This window comes from Caretta caretta, chromosome 10 (assembly GCF_965140235.1).
Source record: "Caretta caretta isolate rCarCar2 chromosome 10, rCarCar1.hap1, whole genome shotgun sequence".
Taxonomy (NCBI): Eukaryota; Metazoa; Chordata; order Testudines; family Cheloniidae; genus Caretta; species Caretta caretta.
Window position 1 is genome coordinate 4,242,794 of NC_134215.1, and position 6,364 is coordinate 4,249,157.

The window sequence follows — 6,364 nt, forward strand, 5'->3', positions numbered from 1 at the left end:
TTTGCTGTGCCGCAGCTGCAGCTTGGATTGTCCTGAAGACCCCAACGGTGCTGATTGGCTGCACAGAGTCCGGAATCGGTTACGAAGGGCCCACTGATGACGTGGCAAGTTGAAGTCGGGTGGGCGAGCAGTAGGATGTGTGATGAGGAACTGTTTGGTGATTGATGTTAAGCCCCAGTCTTCCCACCACAGACTCCGCTGTCACGTCCTGGTGTGGCAGCCTTGACCGCAGTGGGGACCATATTGAACAGCTCCTCATTGTGCTACTAGTAGGAGGTGTGCTGTCAGAGGTACCATATTTCATGTGACTTTAAATCAAGGTCCTGATATCTTATTCACTAAATATATCCATTACACATGTACTGTATCTATTTCAAGTTATAGAAATGAACTTGATCCAAGACGTAGCCTTTAAATTTGCACTTTGACAATATTTTGGTGCTAAATTATAAATATTTGATCCGTTGCTCTTCTAAACGCAATGGATTTGTTATGTTCATCTGCACAGTTATTAATTATTTCAGAGAACATTGCTGATTAAAGCATTTTCAAGAAGTGTCCTTTTCCTCTGACATTATGTAGTGTTCAGCTAATAAACATGGAAATTAACCAGCAGCAGCATTAGTATCAGCTCTTTATCTTTGGAGGCATATATTTCCTGTTAGCCAAAGCATAAAACTAAATACCAGCTGAATTATTTGCACTGCACATTGAGTATAATTAAATATGCATAATGTATTTCTTCATGGCGTTGGTTCACGTTGAGTGCTAACATCCAGATTCCATTTGTAATTAGTAGGGGAGTAAGAATGACTTCTTTAGGTTATCAGTGAAGAGTGAGTCAATCCACTGAGAGGACATTATAAACACCTCTTTGCTTTTACACTGTGAAAGAAATTAATCTAAACCAGGACTCACATATTGTAGCAATACACTTTTTCATAATCATAACAACTCTGAAGTAGGCTTCAGAGAGAACTTTAAATATCGGCTACCTGCAATTTCATTTTCCATCTTGCTCTGGATAGGGGATGTGATGTTGCACTCCATATGTTTACGGGAATATGCTTATGAGTGTGACTATAATGTAACTGGAACATGCTTTATGCAAAAGGTCTCTTGTAAGGTATCATTACAAAGCTTATAACCTACTGAGTGTGTTCATCCTCTTTGTATGTATGTATCATTCTTGTATCTAAAACTAGAAATATGAAGTACAACTCTAAAGTCCTATTGTAATTATGCAAAGTGTGGGCCATTAATGGTGACTTGGAATCTTGATGACTCCCATTAACTAGGACAATTGACCATAGATAGCTCTGTTTAACTGCAAGCCTCCACTGCATACCTGCGGGCCAGTTCTGGAAGAATGGAGGGGGGCTCACAGGACATGTGAACATGTCACATGATACTGGAATCCATCTTTAACCTGGTGCTTTTCCATTTAGAAGGAGGGGTGGGAACACAGAGAGAGACAAAGGATTCCTGTCTTGTGCCAAAGATATAATAGGGGGTGGAACAGAACAAAGTGGGCTGCCAGTCATGAGAAATCCCCTAGTTACCACCTGAGCTGGAACTAACAAGGACTGTACCAGGAGAAAGGATTGGGCCCAGACTAGGAAGAAGTCTAGTCTGTGAAAGAAGCTTATTGGAACATCTCTAAGGGTGAGGTTTACCTGTATTCAGTTTCTTAATGTATTAGGCTTAGACTTGCATGTTTTGTTTATTTTGCTTGGTAACTTACTTTGTTCTGTCTGTTACTACTTGAAACCACTTAAATCCTACTTTTTATACTTAATAAAATCACTTTTGCTTATTAATTAACCCAGAGTAAGTAACTAATACCTCTGGGATCAAACAGCTGTGCATATCTCTCTATCAGTGTTATAAAGGGCAGACAATTTATGAGTTTACCCTGTAAAAGCTTTATACAGAGAAAAGTGGATTTATTTGGGGTTTGGACCCCACTGGGAGCTGGGTGTCTGGGTCCTGGAGACAGGAGTACTTGCTGAGCTGTTTTCAGTTAAGTCTGCAGCTTTGGGGGCGTGGTTCAGACCCTGGGTCTGTGTTGCTGCAGGCTAGTGTGTCTGGCTCAATAAGGCAGCGTTCAGGGGTCCCAAGCTGGCAAAGAAAATGTGCTCAGAGCTAGTTTCAGCACCTCAGGTGACAGTGCTAAGGAGGTCTCTGTGACCGAACCTGTCACAGGGACTTCAATAGAACAATAATTAGCTCATCGTGATTATTACTAGTAATTGACTAATATGGAACCTAGACAAATCTATGTTTATACGTCTTCAACATATGGCATACAGCTATGGAAGTCACACTTACGATATGCATGTTTGGAGCAATAGTCTGTAGTACACCAAGCATAGAGGGCTGCTCAGATCTTCTGTCAAGCAGTGTAACAGGGAGATAACTGCATTAGCCAAAGAAATTGAGGGGGGTCCAAACTTTGTTTCACTGAAGACTCCTTTGGCAACTTGCCAGAAGTCTGGAGACTGGACTTATTTGGCATATATGTGTACATACAATTGAAAATAAAAAGCATAGCATGCAGCAAACCTGCTCTCTCTTGTTCTCTCTCTCTCTCTCTCTCTGTTGCATCTACACATGGATGATTACAAAGGGCCTGATTCAGCTTCAAGTCAAATGCCAGTATTAACTCTATTAACTTCAAGGGATTCACACCTGATTTACATCAGTGTATGTGAGAGGAAGATCAGGCCTCTTTGTTGGATGAGCAATAAAGCCCTGGGATCTGATTCTTCTCCCTTAAGGGAGAATTATTCATATATTGCAGGAAGGGAACTGGGCCACTGCAGTCCATCATGTTTGCTGTCCACCTTATGGTTATAGGTAGAGGATGGTTGCATTTGGCCTTCAGGCTGCATTGAAGGCGCCCTAATTTTACTTGCCCTTCCTTCAAGATCAACTCCTTGGCTTCACTCATAAAACTCCAGAGCTAGGTGAGCTTGGGAAATCTGATCTGATGAGCGAAAAAAGAACAGGAGGACTTGTGGTACCTTAGAGACTAACAAATTTATTTGAGCATAAGATTTTGTGAGCTACAGCTCACTTCATCGGATGCATGCAGTGGAAAATACAGTGGGGAGATTTTATGTACACAGAGAACATGAAACAATGGGTGTTACCATACACACTGTAACAAGAGTGATCAGGTAAGGTGAGCTATTACCAGCAGGAGAGCGGGGGGCTGGGGGGACCTTTTGTAGTGATAATTAAGGTGGGCCATTTCCAGCAGTTGACAAGACCGTGTGAGGAACGGGGGGGTGGGGTGGGGGTGGGGGTGGAGAAACATGGGGAAATACTTTTACTTTGTGTAATGACACATCCACTCCCAGTCTTTATTCAAGCCTAAGTTAATTGTATCCAGTTTGCAAATTAATTCCAATTCAGCAGTCTCTTGTTGGAGTCTGTTTTTGAAGTCTTTTTTGTTGAAGAATTGCCACTTTTAGGTCTGTAATCGAGAAACCAGAGAGATTGAAGTGTTCTCCGACTGGTTTTTGAATGTTATAATTCTTGATGTCTGATTTGTGTCCATTTATTCTTTTACGTAGAGACTGTCCAGTTTGGCCAAGGTACATGGCAGAGGGGCATTACTGGCACATGATGGCATATATCACATTGGTAGATGTGCAGGTGAATGAGCCTCTGATAGTGTGGCAGAAGTGATTAGGCCCTATGATGGTGTCCCCTGAATAGATACATGGACACAATTGGCAATGGGCTTTGTTGCAAGGATAGGTTCCTGGGTTAGTGTTTTTGTTGTGTGGTGTGTGGTTGCTGGTGAGTATTTGCTTCAGGTTGGGGGGCTGTCTGTAAGCAAGGACTGGCCTGTCTCCCAAGATCTGTGAGAGTGATGGGTCGTCCTTCAGGATAGGTTGTAGATTCTTGATGATGCGTTGGAGAGGTTTTAGTTGGGGGCTGAAGGTGATGGCTGGTGGCGTTCTGTTATTTTCTTTGTTGGGCCTGTCCTGTAATAGGTGACTTCTGGGTACTCTTCTGGCTCTGTCAATCTGTTTCTTCACTTCAGCAGGTGGGTATTGTAGTTGTAAGAACACTTGATAGAGATCTTGTAGGTGTTCTCTACATTCAATGGCTTGGTTAAATCTGAGAACATTAAGCCCTTAAACAGCTCCCCCTTCAGGCCTTGATTATTCCAAAGATTAGCAGAGAAGCAGAACATGTCACAATTGATCTGTTGGCGGAAAATGTTGCCTGCAAGGTGCCCTGATTATGTAACACAACATACTGGTAAATGGCAGCTTATTTCCCCTAAGCAGACTGCTCTGTAGAACACCTAAAAGAGACTACTCACAGGGGTAAGGTATACTTTATATGAGTAAGGTCTGTAGGATCAGGCCCTGGACTCTCCAGAGCCAGCATTCAAAGGCCTGGTTTCACTTAAAAGTTAGAAAGACACAACTACAGCACTCAGGGGTGTGAAAAATTCACACTCCCGAGGGCGCTAGTTATGCCAACCTAGCCCTGGTGTAGGCATGGCTAGGTTGATGAAAGAAATGTTCTATCTACTGCCGCTCAGAAAGGTGGATTACCTACGTTGATGGAAAAACCCCTTCCTTCGCTGCAGAAAGCATCTACACTACAGGTCTACTGCAGCATAACTGCAGTGTCATACCTGTGCTGCTGTTGTGCCCATAGCACAGACATGGCCCAACAGTTCTAGATGACTGCAACAGGCATCAGTTCCTACTGACATAAAGTGAAACCTTTGAGACAAGAGCTGAAAAGTATGACTAGCGGTTCTGCCCAACTGCTTTGTCACAATGATCATTATGATGAGTAACATCATTTTAAAGCCTAATTACGAAGGTATATTTATTATCCCACACTTGGCCGTATCACTGGGGTACTTGCGTAATTTCACAGATGAGTGACACTTAAGGCAGCCCATTACTGTCAGCAGCCTCCATCTCATTTCATGCTAATTGCTCTCCAAAACTGGTAGGATGCAGTTTTGACATGAAAACATTTTCAACAGTATCATTAATTTAGGGGGGAAATTTCATGGAGTCATTACAGTCAATATCCTCAGCCGTTCCTCATTATCTCCCCCAGCCCCTGCACACTTTAATGCTGATTACCAAAAAGGCGGATATTATCTACTCCTAATTCTGAAGTGCCATAAATGGGACTCTTTAAGCATCTTCAAAGAGAAGTTAAAGGTTACCTGATCTATCTAACGGCCTGAGTTGCCAAAATACTTAGTTTTTCTGATGGTCAAAAGACTTAACTAATTTATACTTTTTCCCCACAAAGATATTATTAAATGCTATCATGGTTGAACTGAAGAAGGACAGTATGTGTAGATTTTCCTTTAGCTCAAGTGTCTGAGCCCTGTGCTTTTTGGAGCAGGAGGATCTGAGTTCTATCCCTGCTGCTGCTTCTGCCATGAAGTTCCAAGTAGGCACTATGTGCTGCAGAATGATGCCTATCAAGGCCTACATAGCATTAAATTTCTGAAAATATTTAATACATTAACTTAATACATTTCTGCCCCCCTTGCTTTCACCTCTGTAGAAAATCTTCTTCCAAGGAAAAGGTCTGTTCTCCAGTTCTTGCAAGTACATAACCCAGTCCCAGTGGGGAACAATATCTTATCTGTATTTGCCCAAATAGTCATGCTGTGACATCCCATCTCAATGTAACAATATTCATTTTTTAATATTGTGATGTCATATTTTCACATGGCAATACATTACTGTGCACAGCCACAGCGGACAACATTGAATGCTTCATTGCATCATCACGGGGCCTTGAAACATTTTTGAATTGTCCGGTGATTACAGGTGCAGGAGGGATCCCATGAAAATTGGGACCATCTTGCCGATGCCAGGAGAGATGGCAATCCTTGGGTTAATGGGATTTAGACACCTGTATGTCAAGTGAGGTGGGGAAGCAGATCTCTGGTAATATCCTTTATCCCAAGTGAGCTTGATGTCTCATCTGATGATGCCCAAGATGGGTCATCTGAAGGGGACTGGGGAGAAAAAAGGGGGGATCCTGAAAGACTGAAAAAATATACTAGTATCTCTCACTTTATACAAACTCCCAAGAAGATTTTTTATTTTCATATTAACACAGCTGCTCAATCCACGTTAAATCCATTCTCTGTATTACTAGAGAACCCTCTTCTGTTAGAGGTGGGGCAGTTCTCATCTCATTGAGGCCCATATGTGCAACATAGGCCTTTAAAACATATGATCAGCCCCCAGTGTGAGGAACACAACCACAAATTTCCCCATTAAAGAAACAGACACACTGATGGTTAATTCTGGCTCACATCACTAGCTTACCTACCGAAGCCTTAAAACAAAAC